Below are 27752 nucleotides of genomic sequence, written 5' to 3' on the forward strand. Positions count from 1 at the left end.
GTCTGGAAAAACTTGGATAAACTGGATAAAGTTTCCTTAGGAGATTTTTTAGAAGAAAAGAATGAAGTCATATTGCTGCTGCTACTAAGTCTTTATATTGATCCAACATTCTTATTTAGAATATACAGATTTCAGCAATCTTATTTTTATGAGAAATATTTGGTAACATAATTCTAGGAAATATCAACTTAATATTAATGGAAACAAAAGCAGCCAATATGATTAGACTCTCTGCTTGAGTTCTGCCTGTCCCTGGAAACATGTGGATCTACCCTGACTTCTCTGCTCATCCCTCTCAATATCCTTCTCAGACCTCTTTTTTCTATTTATTGTAAAGTCTTCTCTAAGAAATAGTTTACTCCTTTTCATAAATTAATAGAAAACAAAATAAATACATAAATAAAATGTGAAAGCAAAAATATATATAAAATGAAAAACATTAAATGTGCAATAAATTCTAATAAATCAGTATTGTTATGTGTTGAATCAGTGATGTACTTTAAAGTCATCAGATACCTTCAATTTTGAATGTTTTGACTTTGGTTTATACAGGGGGTCAAATTTATAGATAGACAGATACACACTCACACAATCAAAAGTTATACATAGATTATTCTCTTATCACCTTTATGTATCAGGTAGATGAAGTGATGGGCTATTATGTATAAAGCTCTTGGTGGAAGCTGTAATATTGGAGGCATTTCTAATTCTAATGAACATTCTAGAAGTTCAGTGATTTCTGGGCAAAATAAGAAACTAGGAATGTAAGACAGGCCACCTTCTTTAAAACCTGTGAATATTATAACATAGACCAAGGGAATTTTAACCATATATCAGGGAGTCCAACATGATTTTCATTGCTAGATCATATACAAAATATTTTTTTAAAGATAAAACTACTATATATGAAGAATCATCATCATCACTATGCTCATTCTGCTCATCCACATTTTATACTATCCATATTTTACCTCATAGTAATCTAAAGTGAACTAATATGTTCTCCAGCATTCACCAAGGCAAAGGAAATGCCAAAAAAAGACTCCAAGATGCTGACTTTTAACAGAAAACACACATAAATAATCCCTTAGTAGGAATATTGATAAATTGTGCTATCTAAAGCATGCTTTAGAAATGGGTCTGAAATCAGGTGGTAGCATCTAGAAATATTTAGCAAAATCTACACTATATACAATCAGTGTAGCAACAACCATTAAAAAAAAAACACCTCATTAGCTGATTGCCACTCTCTTTAATTAATTTAAATATGCAAAGAGAGTAGTTTAAATATAGAAGATAAGCTTTGTACTTAGCATTTTATAATGATGGCTTATCATACTCTGAGTTATTAATTTTTTAATTAAATCTAATAGAAATAAGTTTATCTTAAACTTCAGAATTTTCCCTTCTAATGTTTATAAACTTTCCAGTGCTACCATACTGACAGTGCTAGAGTCCTGAATCAGAAACATATTCGACATATGCAAATTTGAAACACAACACACAAGCCCCTTGAGCTTCTTTAAACTAATTAAATATGGCTTATTTAGGTTTTACAATTTTAGGGTACCACTGGAAAGTTTATATGATAACCTGATATTAGAGTAACTATCAGACCAAAAATGGGTAATTTTAATTTAATTGATCTCATTGAAATCTAGATTATGGATGATGCTTTGAGGAGTAAATATCTGCCCATAAAATGCCTTTTCCTGGGCAAAGATGATGAAGGTAGGCAATTAACGGACATGCCTTCCCACCATGAGCTCAATGAATTTCTTCACCTGTTTTCTTACTTTTCCCTGCCCATTTATTGATCACTTACTGGGTTTTGGAATTTGATTCTTAAGGACACAGTAAATTCAAGCTAGAAAATCTTGAACGCTTAAATGTTAATCTTAGAAAATGTCAAAGAGGGAGAAACACAGTCAATCCCCTAGTAGTATCTCCAGAGTTTACAGCAGTGCTTCTACATGAGGCAGTTAATTTTAACTTTTACTTTCTGAATAAATCTTTCATTTAAAAAATCTATCTCTTAAAAAATATCAAAACATTTGAGCTTTATGTGTATGTATTCACGTGTTTAATCCACTGAATTAATATATGTGCAACAGAAAAAGTGATTTACTCAACAACATTCAAATAGCAAGAGTGGATGAATAACTCTCCAAAAAATTAAGTCACTAACTCCTTTCCCACTAATAGGAAGGGGATCTTTATTTTCAGTAGCAGCCTTCACCTGGTTTCCTCAGGCCAAGTCCGGGGATGAAGTCATTTTCCCACCATATCCTATGGCAGCTTCACATCTCACAGACATATGCAGTGGCCTATTGAGTTTTCCCCGGTGGCTGTGACCCTGGCTCTTCATGTGTTGTTTTAGTTATTCCTGACCAGCACACTTGATTAGTCACCCTTCTATAACCTGTTCTAAAACTAAAAAGTAGATGAACAAGCAAACAGTTGCAGACTCACCATCCCTGCGATTAAGACTTGCAAAGCCAGGGCCATGGCTACTAGACAGCTCTGAGGAACTGGTGAAGGAAGCCCGGGGCAAGGAGGATGCCAAAGGAGCATCACAGTTATCTGGGGGGAAAAACACCACATTCTGGTTAACACATTGATTGACGCTTCTCTGTCTTCTTCCTGTCTTCTTCCTTTTACTTTCATTTCCTTCTCATTCCCCTCCCACTCTCCATCTTTTTCATCCTTAATTCCTTTCCTTTAACCAACAGGCTAGGAAAGCGCTAGAGCCTGTGGTAAACATTAGTCTTGATCAGAGGTTTATTAGTAAACCTTTAACATCTTGGTAGAATTTGTCACTTACCCATGGTGTATATTGTTCCTCCTGCCAAGCAAGAGACTTGGGTTAGATCTCTCAGTCAGGAAGATCCCCTGGAGGAGGAAATGGCAACCCACTCCAGTATTCTGCCTGGCAAATGCCATGGACAGAGGAGTTACAATCCATGGAGTCATTAAAGAGTCAGATATGACTGAACTAGACAACAAAAACACTGGTGTAAATACTTATACTGTGGCCAATTCAAGGCTATCAATGTGATGTCACTAATCATGGAGTTGAAAAGAGAATGCATGTATTACATCATTATATGGCATTTTCACCACACAGATTCAAGGTATGTAAATAACCTCAAGAGATTAGATAAGAGTAAGATGCCATAAAATGAAGTGGCAAACACCCTCTTCCAACAACACGAGAAGACTCTACACGTGGACATCACCAGATGGTCGACACTAAAATCAGATTGATTATATCCTTTGCAGCCAAAGATGGAGAAGCTCTATACAGTCAGCAAAAACAAGACCGGGAGCTGACTGTGGCTCAGAACACAAACTCCTTATTGCCAAATTAGACTTAAATTGAAAAAAGTATGGAAAACCACTAGACCATTCAGATGTGACCTAAATCAAATCCCTTATGATTGCGCAGTGGAAGTGAGAAATAGATTTAAGGGGCTAGATCTGATAGACAGAGTGCCTGATGAACTATGGATGGAGGCTCATGACATTGTACAGGAGACAGGGATCAAGACCATCCCCAAGAGAACGAAATGCAAAAAAGGCAAAATGGCTGTCTGAGGGGGCCTTACAAATAGCTGTGAAAAGAAGAGAAGCCAAAAGCAAAGGAGAAAAGGAAAGATATACCCATTTGAATGCAGAGTTACAGAGAATAGCAAGGAAAGAGAAAAAAGCCTTTCTCAGTAATCAATGCAAAGAAATAGAGGAAAACAATAGAATGGGAAAGACTAGAGATCTCTTCAAGGAAATTAGAGATACCAAGGGAATATTTCAGGCAAGTCAGTTCAGTTCAGTCGCTTAGTCGTGTCCGACTGTTTGTGACGCCATGAATCACAGCACGCCACGCCTCCCTGTCCATCACCAACTCCCGGAGTTTACTCAAACTCATGCCCATTGAGTCGGTGATGCCATCCAGCCATCTCATCCTCTATAGCCCCCTTCTCCTCCTGCCTCTAACCCCTCCCAGCATCAGGGTCTTTTCCAATTAGTCAACTCTTCGCATGAGGTAGACAAAGTACTAGAGTTTCAGCTTCAGCATCAGTCCTTCCAATGAACACCCAGGACTGATCTCCTTGAGGATGGACTGGTTGGAGCTCCTTGCAGTCCAAGGGACTCTCAAGAGTCTTCTCCAACACCACAGTTCAAAAGCATCAATTTTTCGGTGCTCAGCATTCTTCACAGTCCAACTCTCACATCCATACATGACCACTGGAAAAACCATAGCCTTGACTAGAGGGACATTTGTTGCCAAAGTAATTTCTCTGATTTTTAATATGCTGTCTAGGTTGGTCATAACTTTCCTTCCAAGGAGTAAGCGTCTTTTAATTTTATGGCTGCAATCACCATCTGCAGTGATTTTGGAGCCCAAAAAAATGAAGTCTGACACGGTTTCCCCATCTATTTCCCATGAGGTGATGGGACCAGATGCCATGATCTTAGTTTTCTGAATGTTGAGATTTAAGCCAACTTTTTCACTCTCCTCTTTCACTTTCATCAAGAGGCTCTTTAGTTCCTCTTCACTCTCTGCCATAAAGGTGGTGTCATCTGCATATCTGAGGTTATTGATATTTCTCCCAGCAATCTTAATTCCAGTTTGTGCTTCTTCCAGCCCAGCATTTCTCATGATGTACTCTGCATATAAGTTAAATAATCAGGGTGACAATATACAGCCTTGATGTACTCCTTTTCCTATTTGGAACCAGTCTGTTGTTCTATGTCCAGTTCTAACTGTTGCTTCCTGACCTGCATACAGGTTTCTCAAGAAAACCACTAGACCATTCAGGTATGACTTAAATCATATCCCTTTTGACTATACAGTAGAAGTGAGAAATAGATTTAAGGGACTAGATCTGATAGACAGAGAGCCTGATGAACTACAGACAGAGGTTCGTGACATTGTACAGGAGACAGGGATCAAGACCATACCCAAGGAAAAGAAATGCAAAAAGGCAAAATGGTTGTCTGAGGAGGCCTTACAAATATCTGTGAAAAGAAGAGAAGTGAAAAGTAAAGGAGAAAAGGAAAGATATTCCCATTTGAATGCAGAGTTCCAAAGAATAGCCAGGAGAGATAAGAAAGAAAGCCTTCCTCAGCGATCAATGCAAAGAAATAGAGGAAAACAATAGAATGGGAAAAACGAGAGATCTCTTCAAGAAAATTAGAGATATCAAGGGAACATTTCAGGCAAAGATGGGCTCAATAAAGGACAGAAATGGTATGGGCCTAACAGAAGCAGAAGATATTAAGAAGAAGTGGCAAGAATACACAGAAGAACTGTACAAAAAAGATCTTCACAACCCAGATAATCACAATGGTGTGATCACTCACCTAGAGCCAGACATCCTGGAATGTGAAGTCAAGTGGGCCTTAGAAAGCATCACTACGATCAAAGCTACTGGAGGTGATGGAATTCCAGTTGAGCTATTTCAAATCCTGAAAGATGATGCTGTGAAAGTGCTGCACTCAATATGCCAGCAAATTTGGAAAACTCAGTAGTGGCCACAGGGCTGAAAAGGGTCAGTTTTCATTCCAATCCCTAAGAAAGGCAATGCCAAAGAATGCTCAAACTACCGCACAATTGTACTCATCTCACACGCTAGTAAAGTAATGCTCAAAATTCTCCAAGCCAGGCTACAGCAGTACATGAACCGAGAACTTCCAGATGTTCAAGCTGGTTTTAGAAAAGGCTGAGGAACCAGAGATCAAATTGCCAATATCCGCTGGATCATCGAAAAAGCAAGAGATTTCCAGAAAAACATCTATTTCTGTTTTATTGACTATGCCAAAGCCTTCAACTGTGTGGATCACAATAAACTGTGGAAAATTCTGAAAGAGATGGGAATAACAGACCACCTGACCTGCCTCCTGAGAAATCTGTATGCAGTCAGGAAGCAACAGTTAGAACTGGACATGGAACAACAGACTGGTTCCAAATAGGAAAAGGAGTACATCAAGGCTGTATATTGTCACCCTGCTTATTTAACTTATATGCAGAGTACATCATGAGAAATGCTGGGCTGGAGGAAGCACAAGCTGGAATCAAGATTGCCGGGAGAAATATCAATAACCTCAGATATGCAGATGACACCACCCTTATGGCAGAAAGTGAAGAAGAACTAAAGAGCCTCTTGATGAAAGTGAAAGAGGAGAGTGAAAAAGTTGACTTACAACTCAACATTCAGAAAACTAAGATCATGGCTTCTGGTCCCATCACTTCATGGGAAATAGATGGGGAACAATGGAAACAGTGAGAGACTTTATTTTTTTGTGCTCCAAAATCACTGCAGATGGTGACTGCAGCCATGAAATTAAAAGATGCCTACTCCTTGGAAAGAAGGCTATGACCAACCTAGACAGCATATTAAAAATCAGAGACATTACTTTGCCAACAAAGGTCTGTCTAATCAAGGCTATGGTTTTTCTAGTGGTCATGTATGGATGTGAGAGTTGGACTGTGAAGGAAGCTGAGTGTTGAAGAATTGATGCTTTTGAACTGTGGTGTTGGAGAAGACTCTTGAGAGTCCCTTGGACTGCAAGGAGATCCAACCAGTCCATCCTCAAGGAGATCAGTGCTGGGTTTTCATTGGAAGGACTGATGTTGAAGCTGAAACTCCAATACTTTGGCCACCTCATTGGAAGAACTGACTCATTTGAAAAGACCCTGATGTTGGGAAAGATGAAGGTGGGGTGAGAAGGGGATGACCAGGGATGAGATGGTTGGATGGCATCACTGACTCAATGGACATGAGTTTGAGTAAGCTCCAGGAGCTGGTGATGGACAGGGAGGCCTGGCATGCCTCATGGGGTCACAAAGAGTTGGAGATGACTGAGTGACTGAACTGAACTAAACTGAAGATGCCATAAAATAAAGTAGTGTATGTCAAAATTTCAGAATGCATTACTTTGTTTTTATATGATTTACTTTATTATGCTAATTTATAAATTACTAAATTAATAAGTAATTTAATTTTATAATGATTGTATTTTCATACAAAATTCACTGAAAATTAATGATTAGGTCTTCATAGCTGCTAAAAATTGGCTCCAGCACAATACTCAATGGGAAAATATTAAAAGTACTTCCTTGAAAGTCAGAAAGAACACCTTAACCACTGTTTCTATTGAACACTGCACTAAAAGTCCTATTAGGACATAAAAGAAAATTTAAAAAATAAAAGCACAAAATTGGCGGGAAAAAAGGAACTTTTATCATTTCCAGATGTTATATAGGCTGAAATTCTGAAAGTCATGGGCTAGCTTCATAGTTCCTTATACAAAAGCTGATTACATTTCTAAACTTATTCATAGTTAGAAAATCAATTAAATAGAACAGCAAATGGTAACAAAACATACAAAATACCTAAGAATGAATGTTACAGAGTTTGCAGGACATTTATGGAGATTATGATAAAAATTGTACTAAAAGACATTAAAGAATAACTGCATAAGCTCAGACTACAATGATCGCAAATAGGAAGACAGCATTTCTAAGATATCAGTTTTCCCTAGTTTGAACTGAAGACTCATTAGAAGGTCAATCAAAAGCCCAGGGGGGGTTTTCATAGAACTTGAAACACTGAACCACACAGTTCAAGGGTTCTTAAGAACATGCAGTATAGATATACAGTATATATAGATATATAGTATAGATATAGCAGGTCTGTTGAAATGAATAGAAAAAATTGCATCTTTATTTTAACTAACCTCTAGCTAAATGTTAGCATATTCTTCAATCACAAGTGTAGACAAGAGACTGTATTCACTAGGTCTATGCATCTGTTGCCAACGTAAGTTACAGATACCTAGAAATATTGTTTACGGTCCTCCTTACTTCAAAATAACAGTATTGATTAAAATCACCACAGATCTTTTTATTTAATGCTCTAATAATTAAGAAGACATATTATAATTTCTAATATATTGATATCAGCATCTCAATATAACTATTTACTTTGTAACCAGATGTGTACATTACACACATTTACAAGCATTGCTCTGAAAAGAGGTCACAGCTTCAGCAAAGTGCAGAAGGATCCATGGCACGAAGAAGAGCAAAGAATCTCCCAAAGTGAGTGTGTGCATTAAAGGTACAAAGCTATTGAGATATTACTGGGACATCATTATTACTGGTACATTTTTCAGAAAATTCCAGAAGATGGGGACCATGCACAATCCATAGTCAGCTCTGCTAACTCAAATGTTAACATGACAGTTTCTCAGGGGGGACAGCCTGTTGAGACGGAGCCTGTATCATTTCCCCCTTTAAATAATGGAATTCCTAGGGTCTAAGCAACCTCCTCAAAGTCACAAAGCTGTTTGAGGGTAAGTGAGGAATATTTCCATCAACTTCTTACCTCGGCAAGCCTGCTCCTTTCCCAGCTTCCACCTCACCCCAGCACAGCTTTCTTTCTAAGTCTGGACAGATGCTCCCCACTTAGGCACATCTTTCTCATCTCACCATTTTGGGATCTCTCCTTACTGGACTGAAAACTTACTGAGGACCAAGTGTGGATTCTGGAGCCAGATGGGGTGTGGGTTTGGCATTTACCAAGCTGCCTACTGTTGGGATGTCAGTGGCCTTCCCTAAGCTTCAGTTATATCATCTGTACAATGAAGATGTTACACAGCTGGGAAAAAGGAAATCATAGAACGACAGAGTTTCTATGAGGACTAAAGTATTTGTTTTTATTACTTTCAGTATGGTAACACAAGTCATCAAATAAACTTCTTCAAAATAGTCTATAAGCATATTTTCTCCATAGAGAGATATAGAAGGCGGCATTCACAGTTCCAAGTCACATTTTCATTTTTTATTATTTCTTCAAAAGAAACCACATGAATCTTAGTCTTTTTAAAAAAGAGTGAGATATAATCATTTTGTGATGCAATATTTGTTTTTGAGAAGCAAGTTTAAAAGTAATAGCTTTCTTTACAACCCTAATTGTTCCAATTCAATTTCACAGTCAAATCTGAGAATGCACATGATCAAAAACATGACCATGTCCCACTACACAGAAGAGCAACTCTGTATATGCTTTCTGTGCATCCACTGTGTTTCCAAGTAAATTATATTCAACAGCGTGAAGGCTCAGATGCCATCCAATATCTCCCTAACTATTATTTTCTACCTGAAATGTCTATATTTTATGCTATAATTCCTGGGGACAAAGTTGTAAAGACCCAATTTAATTTTTTCTGGAATCATAAAAAATATTTGATTTCCACTGACTATCATTCTTATCAATATTCTGATAAATACTGTTTCTATCCCCCAATAAGGGTGAATCCTGAAATGCTTCAAAGCAACAAGAATTATTCATAAACAATTGTTTTTAACAAATGAGATAGCAAAACAATTGATAAGTACAACTATTTACCACCTAAGCAGGAAAAAAGAAGTGAGTACAAGTAATAAACTTATAAGAACTAACAAGTGAAAATAGATAATATACAGTTAAATAGGCTAAAAGTAAGTTTATTTCTCTTCATCATAACCACTCGTAATAATGACCACTTTGTAATACCCAGGAATACTCCCTGGAATGAAAAAGACAGTGTGGTGTGCTTAATCCACATAACTGGGGTTCCATTTTCATGCAGACTCCCAAGCCAAGTCTTCACTACTTTGGACTCCAGTTCTGAACGTAGCCAACTGTTCTGGGGGCACTGGCCAATTTCTCACCCTCAGCTACAAACACAGCGCAGGGGAGGTGATGACCCCTAGGAATCCACAGGATGTTCTAAGCTTATAAGACTGGCACGCAGGACACTCTAGGGACGCTTGCATAATTTCCCAGCTTCAGTTCATTTGCCACCACCCTCACTTGCTCCCAAAAATATGTGCTGCAGCAGGGCCCAGTGTGTTCATATCTGCAGCTACCCAATGTGGGTTTGCCTTTTGGCACCTCTCTGCATGCCATGAGCTTGCATAACTACACTAGATCCAGCTGTTTAATTTCATGACCCTCAATGCCCACTCTGATGGGAAATAGGGTGGAGGACAGCAGAGGTGATTTCTAATTTCTTGCTTTTTCCAATAAGTTATGCATTCTAATAGTAGAGCATTCTTGGTGGCTCAGACAGTAAAGATTATGCTTGCAGTGCAGAAGACCTGGGTTCCTTCTCTGGGTTGGGAAGATCCTCTGGAGAACGGAATGGTCACCCACTCCAGTATTCTTGCCTGGAAAATTCCATAGACAGAGGAGCATGGTGAGCTACAGTTCATGGGATCACAAAGAGTCAGACACAACTGAGCAACTAGCACTTTCACTTTTCTAATAGTAGAACAAATTTATATATTTGCCAGAACAGTCAGAAAGGGAGCATTAGATCATGTTCCTGGTTAATTTATTTCACACGTGCATATGCATTATGACTAGACATTAGAAGAGTCCAAAGGTAAGCACTTTTATTTTTACTTCTTTGTTGTTCAGTCCCTCAGTCGTGTCTGACTCTGCGATCCCATGGACTACAGCATAACAGACTGCCCTGCCCTTCACCATCTCCTGGAGCTTGTTCAAACTCACGTCCATTGAGTCAGTGATGCCATCCTCCTGCTTCCAACCTTTCCCAGCATCAGGGTCTTTTCTAATGAGTCTGCTCTTCCCATCAGGTGGCCAAAGTATTGGAGATTCAGCTTCAGTATCGGTCCTTCAATTACAAATAAATATTCTTTCCCTCCTCAATTTTGCATCATAATCATTTCATCAAGTCATAAAAACTCCTTTCTTTAATGAAGACTCTTGCTTATCAGTTCAGTTCAGTTCAGTCGCTCAGTTGTCTGACTCTTTGCCACCCCACGGACAAGATCACTCCAGGTCTCCCTGACCATCACCAACTCACAGAGCCTACTCAAACTCATGTCCATTGAGTCAGTGATGCAATCCAGCCATCTTATCCTCTGTCATCCCCTTCTCCTTCTGCCCTCAATCTTTCCCAGCATCAGGGTCTTTTCCAGTGAGTCAGCTCTTCGCATCAGGTGGCCAAAGTACTGGAGTTTCAGATTCAACATCAGTGCTTCCAATGAACACCCAGGACTGATCTCCTTTAGGATGGACTGGGTGGACCTCCTTGCAGTCCAAGGGACTCTCAAGAGTCTTCTCCAACACCACAGTTCAAAAGCATCAATTCTTCGGCACTCAGCTTTCTTTATAGTCCAACTCTCACATCCATACATGACTACTGGAAAAACCATAGCCTTGACTAGATGGAACTTTGTTGGCAAAGTAATGTCTCTACTTTTTAATATGCTATCTAGGTTGGTCATAACTTTCCTTCCAATGAGTAAGCATCTTTTAATTTCATGGCTGCAGCCACCATCTGCAGTGATTTTGGAGCCCCCAAAAATAAAGTCTGTCACTGTTTCCATTGTTTCCCCATCTATTTGGCATGAAGTGAAGGGACCACATGCCATGATCTTAGTTTTCTGAATGTTGAGTTTTAAGCCAACTTGTCCACTCTCCTCTTTCACTTTCATCAAGAGGCTCTTTAGTTCCTCTTCACTTTCTGCCATAAGGGTGGTGTCATCTGCATATCTGAGGTTATTGATATTTCTCCCGGCAATCTTGATTCCAGCTTGTGCTTCTTCCAGCCCAGCGTTTCTCATGATGTACTCTGAATATAAGTTAAATAATCAGGGTAATAATATACTGCCTTGACATACTCCTTTTCCTAATGGGAACCAGTCTGTTGTTCCATGTCCAGTTCTAACTGTTGCTTCCTGGCCTGCATACAGATTTCTCAAGAGGTGGGTCAGGTGGTCTGGTATTCCTAGCTCTTTCAGACAGTTTATTGTGATCCACACAGTCAAAGGCTTTGGCATAGTCAATAAAGCAGCTGTAGATGTGTTTTGGAACTCTCTTGCTTTTTCAATGATCCAGCGGATGTTGGCAATTTCATCTCTGGTTCCTCTAACTTTTCTAAATCCAGCTTGAACATCTGGAAGTTCATGGTTCATGTACTGCTGAAGCCTGACTTAAAGAATTTTGAGCATTATTTTACTAGCATGTGAGATGAGTGCAATTGTGTGGTGGTTTGAGCATTCTTTGGCATTTCCTTTCTTTGGGATTGTAATGAAGACTCACCTTTTCCAGTCCTGTGGCCACTGCTGAGTTTTCCAAATTTGCTGACATATTGAGTGCAGCACTTTCACAACATCATCTTTCAGGATTTGAAAAAGCTCAACTGAAATTCCATCACCTCCACTAGCTTTGTTCGTAGTGATGCTTCCTAAGGCCCACTTGACTTCCCATTCCAGGATGTCTGGCTCTAGGTGCGTGATCACACCATCGTGATTATCTGGGTCATGAAGATCTTTTTTGTACAGTTCTTCTGTGTATTCTTGCCACCTCTTCTTAATATCTTCTGCTTCTGTTAGGTCTGTACCATTTCTGTCCTTTATTGAGCCCATCTTTGCATGAAATGTTCCCTTGATAGCTCTCATTTTCCTGAAGAGATCTCTAGTCTTTTCCATCCTATTGTTTTCCTCTATTTCTTTGCATTGATCGCTGAGGAAGGCTTTCTTTTCTCTCCTTGCTATTCTTTGGAACTCTGCATTCAAATGGGTATATCTTTCCTTTTCTCCTTTGCTTTTGGCTTCTCTTATTTTCACCGCTATTTGTAAGGCCTCCTCAGATGGCCATTTTGCTTTTTTGCATTTCTTTTTCTTGGGGATGGTCTTGATCCCTGTCTCCTGTACCATGTCACAAAACTCCATCCATAGTTCATCAGACTCTCTGTCTATCAGATCTAGTCCCTTAAATCTATTTCTCAATTCCACTGTATAATCATGAGGCATTTGATTTAGCTCATACCTGAATGGTCTAGTGGTTTTCCCTACTGTCTTCAATTTAAGTCTGAATTTGGCAATAAGGAGTTGGAGTGGTGATTGACAGAGAGGCTGAGAGGTCATACCCCATGACCAACATAGGCAGCAGTGGCTAAGCTTTGCTGGAGTAGCCCCACATCCAAGGTAAGAGAAATCCCAGTAAGACTGTAGGCACTGAGAGAGGGCATCAGAGTGCAGACAGAGTGAAACCACAATCACAGAAAACTAACCAATCTGATCACAGGATCACAGCCTTGTCTAACTCAGTGAAACTAAGCCATGCCATGTAGGGCCACCCAAGAAGGACACTTCATGGTGGAGAGGTCTGACAAGAATGTGGTCCACTGGAGAAGGGAATGGCAAACCACTTCAGTATTCTTGGCTTAAGAGCCCCATGAACAGTATGAAATGGCGGAAAGACAGGACACTGAACGATGAACTCCCCAGGTCATTAGGTGGCCAATATGCTACTGGAGATCAGTGGAGAACTAACTCCAGAAAGAATGAAGAGATGGAGCCAAAGCATAAACAACACCCAGCTGTGGATGGGACTGGTGATAGAAGCAAGGTCTGATGCTGTAAAGAGCAATAATGCACAGGAACCTGGACTGTTAGGTGTACGAATCAAGGCAAATTGGAAGTGGTCAAACAGGAGACAGTAAGAGTGACCGTCGACATTTTAGGAATCAGTGAACTAAAATGGACTGGAATGGGTGAATGTAACTCAGATGACCATTATATCTTCTACTGTGGGCAAGAATCCCTTAGAAGAAATGGAGTAGCCATCATAGTCAACAAAAGAGTCTGAAATGCAGTACTTGGAATGAATTAAAAAATGACAGAATGATCTCTGTTCATTTCCAAAGGCAAACCACTGCATATCATGGTAATCCAAGTCTATGCCCTGACCAGTAATGCTGAAGAAGCTGAAGTTGAATGGTTCTATGAAGATCTACAAGACCTTTTAGAACTAACACCCAAAAAAGATGTTCTTTTCATTACAGGGAACTGGAATGCAAAAGTAGGAAGTCAAGAAACACCTGGAGTTACAGGCAAATTTGGCCTTGGAGTACAGAATGAAGCAGGGCAAAGGTTAATAGAGTTTTGCCAAGAGAACACACTGGTCATAGCAAACACCCTCTTCCAACAACACAAGAGAAGACTCTACACATGGACATCACCAGATGGCCAACACCGAAATCAAACTGATTATATTCTTTGCAGCCAAAGATAGAGAAGCTCTATACAGTCAGCAAAACACTACCAGGAAGTGACTGTGGCTCAGATCATGAATTCCTTGTTGCCATTTATATTAGCACCTAAAATAAAAATACTCAGGTATAAACCTATCAAAATATGTATTAGATCTATTTGAGGAAGGGCTTCCCTAGTGTCTCAGATGGTAAAAATCCACTTGCAATGCAGAAGACCTGGGCTCAATCCCTGGGTCATGAAGTCCCCTGGAGAAGGAAGGTATTCTTGCCTGCAGAATTCCATGGACAGAGTAGCCTGGCTGGCTACAGTCCATGAGGTCACAAATGACTCATGTCATTTGTCACACTTGACTGAGTGACTAAAACAACAACACAATTTGACAAAAACTATAAGATTCTGATGAATGAAATCAAAGAAAAGCTAAATATCAATAAATGAAGAGATACTCAATGTTCATGGACAATAATACTCAATATTGTCAAGATTTCAATTTTTTCCAATTTGATCATAGAGTCAAGGCAATCTCAGTCAAAATTCTAGCAAATTATTTTGTGGATATCACCAAATCTATTCTAAACTTTGTGTGATGAGGCAAAAGACACAGAATAGTAAACACAATATTAAAGAAGAACATGAAGAAGTTGTATGAATGATGCTACCTGATTTTAAGACTTACCATCAAGTTACAGCAGTCAAGACAGGATCTTGGCAAAAGAACTGACAAATAGAAACAGAATAGAGAACCCAGAAGTAGATCTAGAGAAATATAATCAATGGACCTTTGCCAAAGGAGCAAAGGCAACACAACAGAGTAAAGATAGTCTTTTCAACAAATGGTACTGGAACAAATGGACTTCCGTAAGCAAAAACATGAATCCAGACACAGACTTTTCACCTCTAAAAAATTAATTCAAAAGAGATCACAGATATAACTGTAAAGCACAAAGCTATAAAAATCCTTGAAGGTAACATAGGAGAAAATCTAGATGAAAGTGTGTTCTGCAAAGATTTTGCAAATACAAAGGCACAATCCATGAAAAAAAATTGATAAGATGGACTTTATTAAAATTAAAAATGCCTGCTCTGCAGAAGACACTGTCAACAGAAATAAAACACAAGCCAAAAGATGGGAGAAAATATTTGCAAAAGATACATCTGACAAAGGACTGTTGTCCAAATTATGCAAAGAACTCAAACTCAACAATAAGAAAACAAACAAATCCATCTAAAATGGTCCAAAAGTGACTTTAACAGACATTTCACCGAAGAAGACACACAGATGACAAAGAAGCATATGAAAAGATGCTCCATGTTCTATGTCTTCAGAGAAATGCAAATTAAAACAACAATAAGATACCACTGCACTCCTATGAAAATGGTCAGAATCTGGAACACTAATGACACCAAATGCTGGTGAGGATGTAGAGAAATAAAAACTCTCATTTATTCCTGGGGGGAAGCAAAATGGGAAGCCTTTTTGGAAGACCATGTGGCCAAGTTTTTACAATACTCAACATATTCCTACCATGCAATGTAAAACATCCTCCTTGGTATTTACTCTAAATCATTGAACAGTCATGTCTACACTAAAACATGCACAAAAATGTTTGTAGCAGCTTTAGCCATTCAGCTCTAACATTTGGAAGTAACCAAGACATCATTTAGTAGGGAATGGATAAACATACTGTAGTACATCCATACAGTGAAATATCAGTAACAAAAAGAAATGATCCATCAATGCATGAAAGGACACAGGAGAAACTTAAATGCATATTACTAAGTGAAAGAAACCAGTCTTAAAAGCATGAGAAATGTAAGAGTTTAGCTATATGATATCCTAGAAAAACCAACAGTATGGAGCACCTAAAATGATGAGTGGTTGCCAGTGTTTAGATGGGAAGAGAAATGAATAGGAGCATGAGGGATTTTTTTTTAGAGCAGTAAAACTATTCTGTACAATAAGGTAACACTGGATACATGAAATTATACATTTGTTCCACAGAATGTACAACAATAAGAATAAACCATAAAGTATGGACTTGGGGAGATTATCACATGTTAGTGTAGGTCCATCAATTATAAAAAAATGCACCACTCTGAGAAGGACGCTGATAACAGAGGGGCTAAGCATGTGTGAGGGAAGGAGCTATTGGGGAAATCTCTGTACTTTCTCTTCAATTTTACATAAGCCTAAATTTGCTCTAAAAAATAAAGCTTTTTTTTTTTTTTTTTTTTTAAGGACAGGGGAGCTTTCTCTTTATCAAGATCCCTGAGACTTCACTTAAAAATAAAAGTCACGATTGACCTATCCGGCCCACCCTCTCCTCCTCCCGCAAGTCTGTTATCCGCGTTTCCATGGCCACTGCTGCTCTGCAGTCCATTAGCGCCATCCCTCTGGATTCCGTATACATGCACTGATATATGATATTTGTCTTTCTCTTTCTGACTTACTTCAGTCTGTATAACAGGCTCCAGGTTCATCCACCTCATTAGGACTGAGTCAAATGTGTTCCTTTTTATGGCTAATATTCCATTGTGTGCATACACCGCAGCTTCCTTATCCATTCATCCATCAAGTGGGTGGGCGGTTCAAGAGGGAGAAAACATATTTATATCTATGGCTGATTCATGTTACTATATGGCAAAATGTCAACACTATTGTAAAGCAATTATCCTCCAATTAAAAATAAATTAATTTAAAAATAAAGACTATATTCAAATAACTCACTGAGAAAAGAGATACCATTTCCATTGCTTTTTTTGTTTCTGTGTTATATATCCAGGAGACTTTTTATAAAACTTAGTTCTTGCTCTTAGCCTGGCAACTGAAAGAATCCAGTATATCCCTTCATGGTTTTAAAATTATGCAAGATGGTGTGACTCTATCAACCTTCAGATGAATCAAATACCTGGAGAGAGAATGGTTCCAGTTTTCATGGATTGTCCTCTTCAGCACCCTAAGCAGCCAAAGATTTAAACCTGCTTGAAAGGTCAGTTTTAATTATCTCAATAATTATTCACCCATGGCCACTGAAAAATTGTATTCGACAAAAAGAACAGATTCCCAATGATGGGAGTGGTTCTAAAATTACAACTGGTGCCAGTTTAATGAATCAACTTGTTTCTCATACAGGATCAGCAATTAAAAAAATATATATATATCTTTATTTCTTCAGCTTCTATCACAATGCCTGGTACATGGTAGGCATTTGATAAATGTTTGCTGAATTAAATTGATCACAAGTCTGAGAGAACTTTCTTAAATCTCCATATCTAAGTTATATTTCAATCCTGACATATATTGAGCTTAAAACATTGAAACAGCCAAGCTCATCCTAACAGAAAATTCATGCGGCCTTAATGTCCATGGAGGTGGGGTAGGTGTGTGACAGTGGGGCCCAGGAAAATATAGATAGAGAAGTGAGATCTAACTAATAGGAAGGGACTGCCAACAAAGCATTTATTTTAAAAGACATTCTTGTTCCTGCTTAAGTAGGGCATGTCAGTAAAATTTAACAGTCCACCACACTCAGATATTTTTCAGAAAGAATTCACAAATGGAAAGATTAGAACATATCTGCATTAGAAGTCACATCTCTAGATTTATCAAGATTGTAAAATGCTGTGCAATAAATTTCAAGGGAGAAACAGACACAGTAGTTTTTCGGACCATGAAAGTGCCCAAGGGATAATTCCCCACTTCTGCCCCTGAGATTCTGATTTGTGAGAGGATTTCATTTGAGTTCCACCAAAACAGAGTATTTGAGCCACAATTTATGATACTTGTGTACTTAAGGCAAATACACTCTGTTCTTCAGAGAAGGGAATGTACACTGCTTGGGGGCCGAAGCTGGGAAATCTCTGCAGTGGATGAAAACCTCAATGGTTCCTGAAAAGACCATCAATGTGACCACCAGGATGATACTGCAGTGTTCATATGAGTAGCCCTGGCACCTGTACTGTGTTTTGTGGTTATTAAACTAGAATTGGAGACCTGGGCAGTGTAAAAGACACACATTCAGAAATCTGAAACCTTATCAAGATTCTGTCTAGAAGGATGCACTTGGGAAACTCAGCTGTCGATTCACATTAGTAATGATATTACATTAAATGTGTAGTTTTAAAAGATGTTAACTATCTGTAGCTCATTAACTAGAGAACTTCCTTGCTTGCATAGAAACCTGAAATGTCCACTTAAGGAGCAAAGTCTCATATTTCACAAACTTTATTCAAATTATTGAAATAGTCACAGAGCAATAAAATATGCAATTCTGAAGTGATGTCAGTATCATGGAGAAGGAAATGGCAACCCACTACAGTATTCTTGACTAGAAAATCCCTGGACAGAGGAGCCTGGAAGGCTGCAGTCCACGGGGTTGCCAAAGAGTCAAACATGACTGAGCAGCTAAACAGCAGCAGTATCATGGCACTGATGCGGAATCATTCCTTTTTTTATTTTTCCCTCTCTCCTTTGATTTATAATGAAGAGGACATCCATAACCAGAGCGGGGGAGGACCTTTGCACCGCATGCATGGACAGCCAAGAGCTCATCCATCTGTGCCCCAAAGAGGGTGGACTGGACCGTGGAGTAGGCAGCTGAGTGAGGGAAGCAGCAGGAGCTAGGGGCAGGAGGCGGAGACAGTAGGAAAGGAGGTGGCTCCTCTGGCACAGAGCAAGCACAGCCTTTCTGCCGGAAGGGATGGAGCGTGAAGGCAGTAAGTGGGAGTCTGCCCAGCCACATGTATCCCCGCTGGAGGGACCAGTTGCTCTCTGTAAGGAAAGACTCCAGTGAATGCAGAAAGAAAGCTTAGTGAATAGACAACTGAAGGAAAGTTTCTCTGGCTGTCTGCTCTTGGAGGCAAGAGGATCACCCAAGGGCATCTGGGGCTCCCCTCAAATTGAGGCTATCTCTACCAGAACCCGGGCATTCACAAAGCCCTGTGCTAACTATTCACATCTCTCTCACTCCCCATTTGCCACCATGCTTTGCTTTTGTTGTTGTTGTTGTTTTTAACTGTGTGAATTCCTAATCTTAGAAGCTGCTGGTTAACTTTGGTGGTTGTTGTTAAGTCGCTCACTTGTGTCTGACTCTTTGTGACCCCGGGGACTGCAGCACGCCAGGCTCCTCCGCCCTCCACTACCTCTCAGAGTTTGCTCAGATTCATGTCCATTGAGTCTGTGATGCTATTTAACCATTCTTTTGCCTTCAATCTTTCCCAGGATCAGGGTCTTTTCCAATGAATCAGCTCTTTGCCTCAGGTGGCCAAAGTGCTGGAGCTTCAGCTTCGGCATCAGTCCTTCCAGTGACTACTCAGAGTTGATTTCCTTTGGAATTGACTAGTTTGATCTCCCTGTTGTCCAAGAGACTCTCAAGAGTCTTCTCCAGCACCACAATTCGAAAGCATCAACTCTTCAGCACCCAGCCTTCTTTATGATCCAACTCTCACATCTGTACATAATTACTGGAAAACCAAAGTTTGGACTATATGGACCTTTGTCAGCAAAGTGATGACTCTGACTTTTAATACACTGTCTAGGTTCGTCATACCTTTCCTTCCGAGGAGCAAGTGTCTTTTAATTTCATGGCTGCAGTCACTGTCCACAGTGATTTTGGAGCCCAAGAAAACAAAATCTATCACTTCTTCCACTTTTTCCCCTTCTATTTGCCATGAAGTGATAGGACAGGATTCCATGATCTTAGTTTTTGAATGTTGAGTTTCAAGCCAGTTTTTTTGACTCTCCTCTTTCATCTTCATCAAGAGGCTCTTCAGTTCCTCTTCACTTCTGCCATTAGAGTAGGATCATCTGCATATCTGAGGTTGTTGCTATTTTTCCCAGCAAACTCCCTTTTGTTGTTGTTTTCTTAACCGTGTGAATTCCAAAAACAAAAGACAAAAAACAGTGTGAATTCCCAACCTTAGAAACTGCTGGTTAACTTTGGTTGTGATTCATCCAACCCAGCATTTCACATGATGTATTCTGAATAGAAGTTAAATAAGGAGGCTGCCAATATACAGCCTGCCGTACTCCTTTCCCAATTTTGAACCACTCTGTTGTTCCAGGTCCAGTTCTAACTGTTGCTTCTTGACCTGCATACAGGTTTCCCACGAGACAGATAAGGTGGTCTATATTCCCATGCATTTAAGTATTTTCCAGTTTCTTGTGATCTACACAGTCAAAGGCTTTACTGTAGTCAATAAAGCAGAAATAGGTGTTTTTCTGGAATTTTCTTGCTTTCTCCACAATCCAACAAATGTTGGCAACTTGATCTCTGGTCCCTCTGCCTCTTCCAGACTCAAGCTTGTACACCTGGAAGTTCTCAGTTCAAGAACTGCTGAAGCCTAGCTTGAAGTATTTTAAGCATAACCTTACTAGCATGTGAAATGAGAGCAACTGTGAGGTAGTGTGAATATTCTGTGGCATTGCCTTTTTTGGGACTGGAATGAAAACTGACCTTTTCCAGTCCTGTAGCCACTGCTGAGTTTCCCAAATTTGCTGGCATATTGAGTGCAGCACTTTCACAGCATCATCTCTGGTTAAGATAAACCAAAAATTTGTGCCATAACACCTCCTTCTGGAAAACAAAAGGGAATCTCCTAACCACCAACCTATTGAATTCTTAGGATTAAAGAGTCTTACCTAAATAAAAAAGGATGTTCCCTTTTTAACTTAGGGAATCATGGTAATACAATATCACAAAAGAGAAAATGTCAATTTTCCAGCAACCAAACCCAAAGGTATGGAATATTGTGATCTAACTTATAAAGTATGTTAAATGCTGCTATGATGTAATTCAATGAACTACAAGAAAACTCATAAAGGCAATTCAGTGATATCAGAAGTAAAAATATCAAGCAGAAGGAATACTTTACCAAAGAGATTAAAATTCTAAAAAGGAATCAGATTTCTAGAGCTGAGGAACTCAATAAATGAGATAAAGAGTGCATTACAATACATTAGAAATAGATCAGAGAGAATTAGCAAGCTTAAAGATAGAAATATAGAAATAATTCAGGTGGAAGAGGAAAGAGAACTATGGTTTTTAAAAAGTGTACCCTGGCGGGGGGGGGGGGGGGGGATTGGAATGGGGAATACATGTAAATCCATGGCTGATTCATGTCAATGTATGACAAAAACCACTACAATATTGTAAAGTAATTAGCCTCCAACTAATAAAAATAAATGGGAAAAAAATAGATAAATAAAAAGTGTACCCTAAGAGAACCATCTGATTCCACTGGAAAGGCCAACATAAGAATAATGTTTATCCCAGAAAGAGGAGAAAGGGGAGAAAGGGGAGAAAAAGCAGAGTTTGCTTAAAGAAATAATAGTTGAGAAATTACCAAACCTAGGGTACAGCTCAGTATACAAATCCAGGAAGCTATCAGAATACCTTATTATTTCGCCACAAAAAGTCCTCGTCCAAGACATACCTTAATGAAACTGTCAAAAGTCAAAAATCAATCATAAATAAACAATTTTCAAGGCATCCAGGAAAAAAAAAAAGGACATACTAAAAGCTTCCATCCAAGATACCCTATCCAGTAAGGTTATTCTTCAGAAGGAAGGAGAAATAAAGCCTTTCCCAGACACAGTAAAGCTGAGAGCATTCACCACCCCAGTAGTCCTGCCTTACAAGGAATGGCGAAAGGAACTCTTCAAGCTGAAACAAAAAGATCAAAGTATGCAAAACTTTGATTAAGAAGCAGAATGCTGCAAATTATTTTAGAATAGTGTGTTAAACTCCTAACTGTAAGTGTTAAAGGAGAAGAGCATTAAAAATAATGCCTTTATGGCTGAGGCAGTAAAGAATCTGCCTACAAGACGGGAGAACCAGGTTCAATCCGTGGGTTGAGACTGGAGAAGGAAATGGCAACCAACTCCGATATTCTTGCCTGGAGAATCCCACGGACAGAGGAGCCTGGCAGGCTACAGTCCATGAGGTCACAAAGAGCTGAACATGACCGAGAGACTAACGCTTTCACTTTTTCATAGATACTACAACTTGGTGATGAAATTAGAGCATAGGAAGAGATAACATCTGTCAAGGATATTACAGGAAAAGAAAATTCAATAATTAAATTATTATCTCTGATGAACATAGATGCAAAAATTCTCAACCAAATGTTAGCAAAACAAATTCAAGGACACATTAAAATAATTAAATTAAAAAATCACTCCCTCAGAGAATCTTCCATTGGCAGGGTATAAGAAGGACCCCATCAAAAAGGAAGGACCCTGGTTCTTCTCAAGGGTCAGTCACCCTCTCATTTCCCTTTTAATAAATTTCCTTTTCTTGCCTGACCAGAAAAAAAGAAGTTTTTGACAAAATATATGCACCCTTATGTTTATCACAGCATTACTCACAATAGTCAAGCTATGGAGACAACGCAGGAGACCATCAATGGAGGAACAGATAGAGTGGTATTCACGCACAGTGGAAAGCTATTCAGCCACGAGACGGGAAGACAGCCTTCTGTTTGCTACAACAGAATGCTAAGGTGCTTCCTGGCAGCTCAGCTGCTAAAGAATCCACCTGCAATGCAGGAGACCCTGGTTCAATTCCCAGGTCAGGAAGATCCCCTGGAGAAGGGGCAGGCTATCCACTCCAGTATTTTTGGGCTTGCCTGGTTGCTCAACTGGTAAAGAATCTGCCCACAATGGAGGAGACCTGGGTTTGATCCTTGGGTCGGGAAGATCCCCTGGAGATGGGAATGGCTACCCACTCCAGTATTCTGGCCTGGAGAATTCCATGGACTGTGTAGTCCATGGGGTCACAGAGAGTCAGACACAATTGGATGACTTTCACTTTCAGTGCTTAGAGAAAAAGGGGAACATAGAGAGATGTTTCATTTTTTATGTTTAAAAATTTGGGAGAAAATCTGGGAGTTTGTAAGGGAAAACGGGGAAAAAAAAATTCCTGTTGCTGATAAAAATTTCAAAAAGTTGGAAAACAAACAAAAACCTTAAAATAAAAAAAATTAAAAAATACCCCTTTTGGGTTTTCCTTTTTTGGGGGAAAAAAGGGAACCCCCAAAAAAACCCTTTTTTAACAACCCCTTTTTTTAATTTTTCTTTTCTTGGAAAAAAAAAAATTTTTAAAATAACCCCCTTTGAAAAATTATTCCAAAGAAAAGTTTCGGGGCCTTTGGGGGAAAAAGTAACAGAAAACATTCCCAAAAAAAGGGGAAAAAATTTTTTTGTTTTAAAAAAATCAAGGGCTTTCAGAAAGGCTGTCCCCCTCAATAAAACCCTTTCAACCCGGTCAAACCCCCCCGGGAAAAATACCCCCTTTTTTTTCCTTTCCTTAAAACCCCCTCCTTTTCCCCTTGGGGTTCTTTTCCCTTTTTTCTTCTTTTTTTTCCATGGATTTTAAGGGGGGCGGGGCGACAAAATTGGATGTTTCCCATGTTTAAATTTGGGGCCAGGGTAAAAACCCCTTTCCCCAAAGCCCCGGGTTTTTTTTGGGAAACCCCCATAAGGGGAAAGGGTTTTTCCCCCCTAAAATTTTTAGGAGAAAAAAGGGGCCCCAGGAATCCTTTGGGGTAAAACAAGAATGTGTACAAATTTTCACAATGGAGAAAAAAAGGAAAAAAACTCTTATGAATTTTTGGGGAATAAAAAAGGAAACCCTTAAAAAAAATTAAAAAAGGGACGGGGGGTAAAAGGTAAAGGGGGGTTTTTGGGTAAAAAAAATATAACACATTAAAATAAGCATTAACTTTTAATGCAAATGTTTAATTAAAATTAATTTAAATTTTTTTTTAATATGAACCGGGTTCCCCTTAAAACTTTTTTCCCCTTTCCCAAAATTTCCATAAAAACTTTCACCTGTTTTTTTCATGTTAATTTTCCCAAATTTGGGGGGTTTTCCGGGGGGGGGTTGAATTTTTGGGGGGGCGGGGGGTTTTGGGTGGGGTTTGGATTTTGTTTGGAAAAGGTTTAACCCCCCTTTTGTCTTTTTGGGGTTTTAAGTAATTTTTAAAGGAAAAAGGGGGGGAAAAAGGGTTGTTTGAAAGGGAGGGGGATTGTTTTTAGGGGGAAGTTTTTTTTTGGGGTAATTGCGGTTTGGAGGTTGGTTTGTGTTTTTGTTTTGGGCCTTTTTTGCCGGGGGCAAAATTTTAAAAAAAAAATTCCCGGCCCCGGAAAAGTTGATGGGGGGGGGGGGCGGGGAGGGGGAGCGGGGGGGGGAGGTTTGCTGTGGGGGGGGGAGGGGGGGGGAGGGGGTGAGGGGGGGCGGGGGGGGGTTTTGGGGGGGGAGGGGCCGATGGGGGGGTTTTGATTTAAAAAATTTTGTTTTTTGGAAGCGATTGAAATTTTTCCTTTTTTTTGGGTTTTTGGGGGTTTTTTAGGTTTAAAAAATTGGGGGAAAAAGTTTTTTTGCGGAAAAAAAGTGTTTTGGGGATTTGGGTTTTTTGGGGATTTGGGGTTGAAAAAGGGGGGGTTTTTTTAAAGGCACAAGGTAATTTCCCTTTTGTTTTTTTTTTGTCTTTTTTTTTTTTTTTTTGGGGGAAATGGGGGGGGTGAGGTTGAGGGGGGGTAAAAGTTTTGGGTTTTTTGGGAGTTTTTTTTGGGTTTTTTTTTTGGGGGGGAAAAAGGGGGTGGTTTCCCAAGAAAAAAATTGGGAGGTTTTTTTGAAGGTTAAACGTTTTGGTTTTTGAAAAGGGTTGGTTGTTTTTGGTTTTTTGGGAAAAAATTTTTTTGTTTGGGTTTTTAATTTTTTTTGCGAGTTGGGGCCAAAAAATTAAAAAAATTTTTTTTTTTCTTTTTTGGTAGGGACTGTTGTTATGAGAGTGAAAAATCCAATCATTTTAGGAATTGTGTATGTGTGTGTGCATGCCCATGAGCACATATGTTTAAGTAAAGACAAAATTAGATTACTATTGAATAAAGAAGTGCATTCTCATATCTCATTAGATTCATGTATAAAGATAAAATACCTATTTGGTATTATTTTCACAAGGTACAGTAAACATTTCTTTAAAACTGTGCCTGAAGAGTGAGCTTTTTACCAACCTTCCAAGCTGTGCTGGTACGCAGCGCTCATGTCAGCTGGAAGGTAAGACGTTTTAATTTAGCAGAAAGTAGGAATTAGAGACTCACATTATACCAGATATGAAAATGGCCTTTTCTTTCGTAAACCTGACTATAGTTTATACATAAGACTACATATAAGCATTATATAAGACTATAGTACTTAAAATTAGTTTATAAAAAATGTCTTTTATAAATCTGTTAACTCAGGGAACTCCAGATTTTTACAGAAAATGCATAATAAGATCCAAATTCATTCTATTTAAAAATCTGAGAAATAGCTAAATATTTTAACCACTCACAGAAAAATGCTTCAATTAGTTTTCAGCAATAATAACGGGTGATTGTTTCTAAGTATACTAGTATGATGGTAGAGGTGTGAATTAAATTGTGTCACCCAAATCCTCCCAGAGCTGCTACTCATCAACCTTTACGGTTTTCATGGGTAAGCTCCCACAAGCCTACAGAGGTCCAGAAAACAACTAAGTTGGGTAAAACAAACAAAAACAGAAACCCCACATGCTTAAATAAGCTCCTTCACTCATTCTAAAATACAAACACCCCTTTTTAAACTATGAATACTCTTGCTAGCAGATGAAAGGAAGAATCTTTTTTTCATTAAAAAAATGCGACCATATTAAAACATGAAATAGGAAACATGACATTTGTCTAAAGAGTTAAATCAGTTTCATGATTTTGAAAAGCACAGAAAATATCACATTTAATTTGTTTCTACTGATCCATCCTTCTATTTATAACACAATTTTAATCTCAGTTTTTACAGTTAAATTTGACCTATTTCTCCAAGAATATTAACAAGAATTTAGACTCCCTCTTTATCTTCTCTGCTCATGTTTTATGATGGTTTAAACAACAGTTTTTAGTTAAAAAGTTATTTTCCTCAGAACTCATATTTATTTCTATATTTCTTTCTGCTTCTGGTATTACTGCTTTGCTGAGGTCAAACTAGCTCTCATTCTTTCATAGAAAATCAGTTTATATCATTATTGTTAGTGGTTTAAAATGTGGCCATGTTTCTAGGTGTGTGTATGTTTGTGTGTGTATGTTTCTGTTTTAATTATTGTTTCCCATTCATCTAACTCAGCATAATATGAGCTTTTATAATTGAGACACATTATTCTTTACTGTTTAAAGAAATTTTATTTTTTGCTACTAATTTTTAAATTATCGAACCTGCTTTATTGCTAAGTAAAAATATAAATATTCCATAAACAATTGAAAAGTCTGCAGATTTTTCATGTAGAATATTTACACCCTGTCCCTTAACTTGGCTTTCCTATTTTCCATCTCTTTATCTGACTGTAGTTTACACTGGTTATTTATCTCAAATTTGTCTTCTAATTTGCTGAGTCTCTCTTTACTAGGGTGTAAACTGCTGTTTCAGCATCTACTAAATTCTTTATTTCAGTGATTGCACTTTTTATTTCTCTATACTGCTCTTTTTCAGTTCTACTTGATCATTTTGTTAGTCTCTTATTCCTTCCATTCTTTTAATCTTTTATTTCTTTATACATATAAAACATTTTATATCCTAAATCTATTTCAATATCTACATTTATTTTGGTTTGATTTAATAGCCTGTTATTTCTGCTGATTTTTACTCATGGTGACTTGTTTCCTCATTCATTTGATGTTTTCATTTTTATTGTGAGCATATGTTTCCTGGAAATGGATCTGTACGCCTAGATGACTGCATTCAACAGAAAGACACGAAGAGAAAGCGCCGTAAGTAGAGGGACGGGAAAGTGAAAGTCCTGATGTAAGAACGCCAGCGTAGGTAGGTGGTTGTAGTTTGGGGTCAGTTAAAAGAGGGATTGGGAGCAATAAGTGAAGAGAAGTCACCTTTCAAGGAATAAATGAGTGAATGAGTGTGTGATATGAGGGAAGACTTGAAAAGCTCTACCAGAAATGCAAGATCATCAGGTAAGTCATCTTTAGGTAGACTACTCTGGCTGCAGGATGGCAAACGGATTAGAAGGAGGTAAGGCAGAGACAGGAAATCATGGAGAAAACAGTAGTAAATGCCAGAGATATGGAGAGCTTGAACAAGTCAGTGATGGGATAACTGAAGAAAAGGGACATAAGAAAATTCAAGACACAGAGTTAAACTTAACCTTTTAAAAATCAACCAGTAATGCTCTCTTTCCAAAGATCCACACCAATGTTTCATACCCATTCTAATAGAGATCACATCCTAAAGCATCCAAAGTATGTTTTACTTGGGAGACTAACACTCATTTCACAATCATAAATGTTAGACTATCGGTATTAACAGTCATATACTACATGTCTTAGAAGACTTCAAGAAAACAGCCAGATAACAAGAACTTAATGTTTCAGGGGTTTACTATCTTGATCTGGGGAACTGTTCTCAGCTAATAAAAAAATGTTAAAAACTTGAAAGACATTTTCAAGATTAAAGTTGCTAATGCCAAATTAATCAAGTAGCCAAATCAGAAAAGTTTTATTGTTTAGGGATATGATATTGCATAAAGCTGAAACATTTCAGTATACTGTTAGAGTTTTTAATTCTGTAACATAAACTTCTTTTTAATATTATCCTTTTGTAATAATATCTTAATCTGCACTATTAGTGACAACACTTTGGACAACAGAAAT

At 38.5% G+C, this 27752-nt stretch overlaps 1 long non-coding RNA gene across 1 annotated transcript; it reads right to left on the reverse strand.

Moving 5' to 3' along the window:
* Positions 1-2060: 2060 nt before the first annotated feature.
* LOC139032000 (uncharacterized) lies at positions 2061-16721 on the reverse strand. Its single transcript, XR_011484534.1, has 2 exons — positions 16529-16721; positions 2061-2583 (listed from the first exon to the last, which is right to left on the reverse strand). It is a non-coding gene; the product is annotated as an uncharacterized lncRNA (long non-coding RNA).
* Positions 16722-27752: the final 11031 nt, after the last annotated feature.

Source organism: Odocoileus virginianus, chromosome 29 (genome assembly GCF_023699985.2).
Source record: "Odocoileus virginianus isolate 20LAN1187 ecotype Illinois chromosome 29, Ovbor_1.2, whole genome shotgun sequence".
Taxonomy (NCBI): Eukaryota; Metazoa; Chordata; class Mammalia; order Artiodactyla; family Cervidae; genus Odocoileus; species Odocoileus virginianus.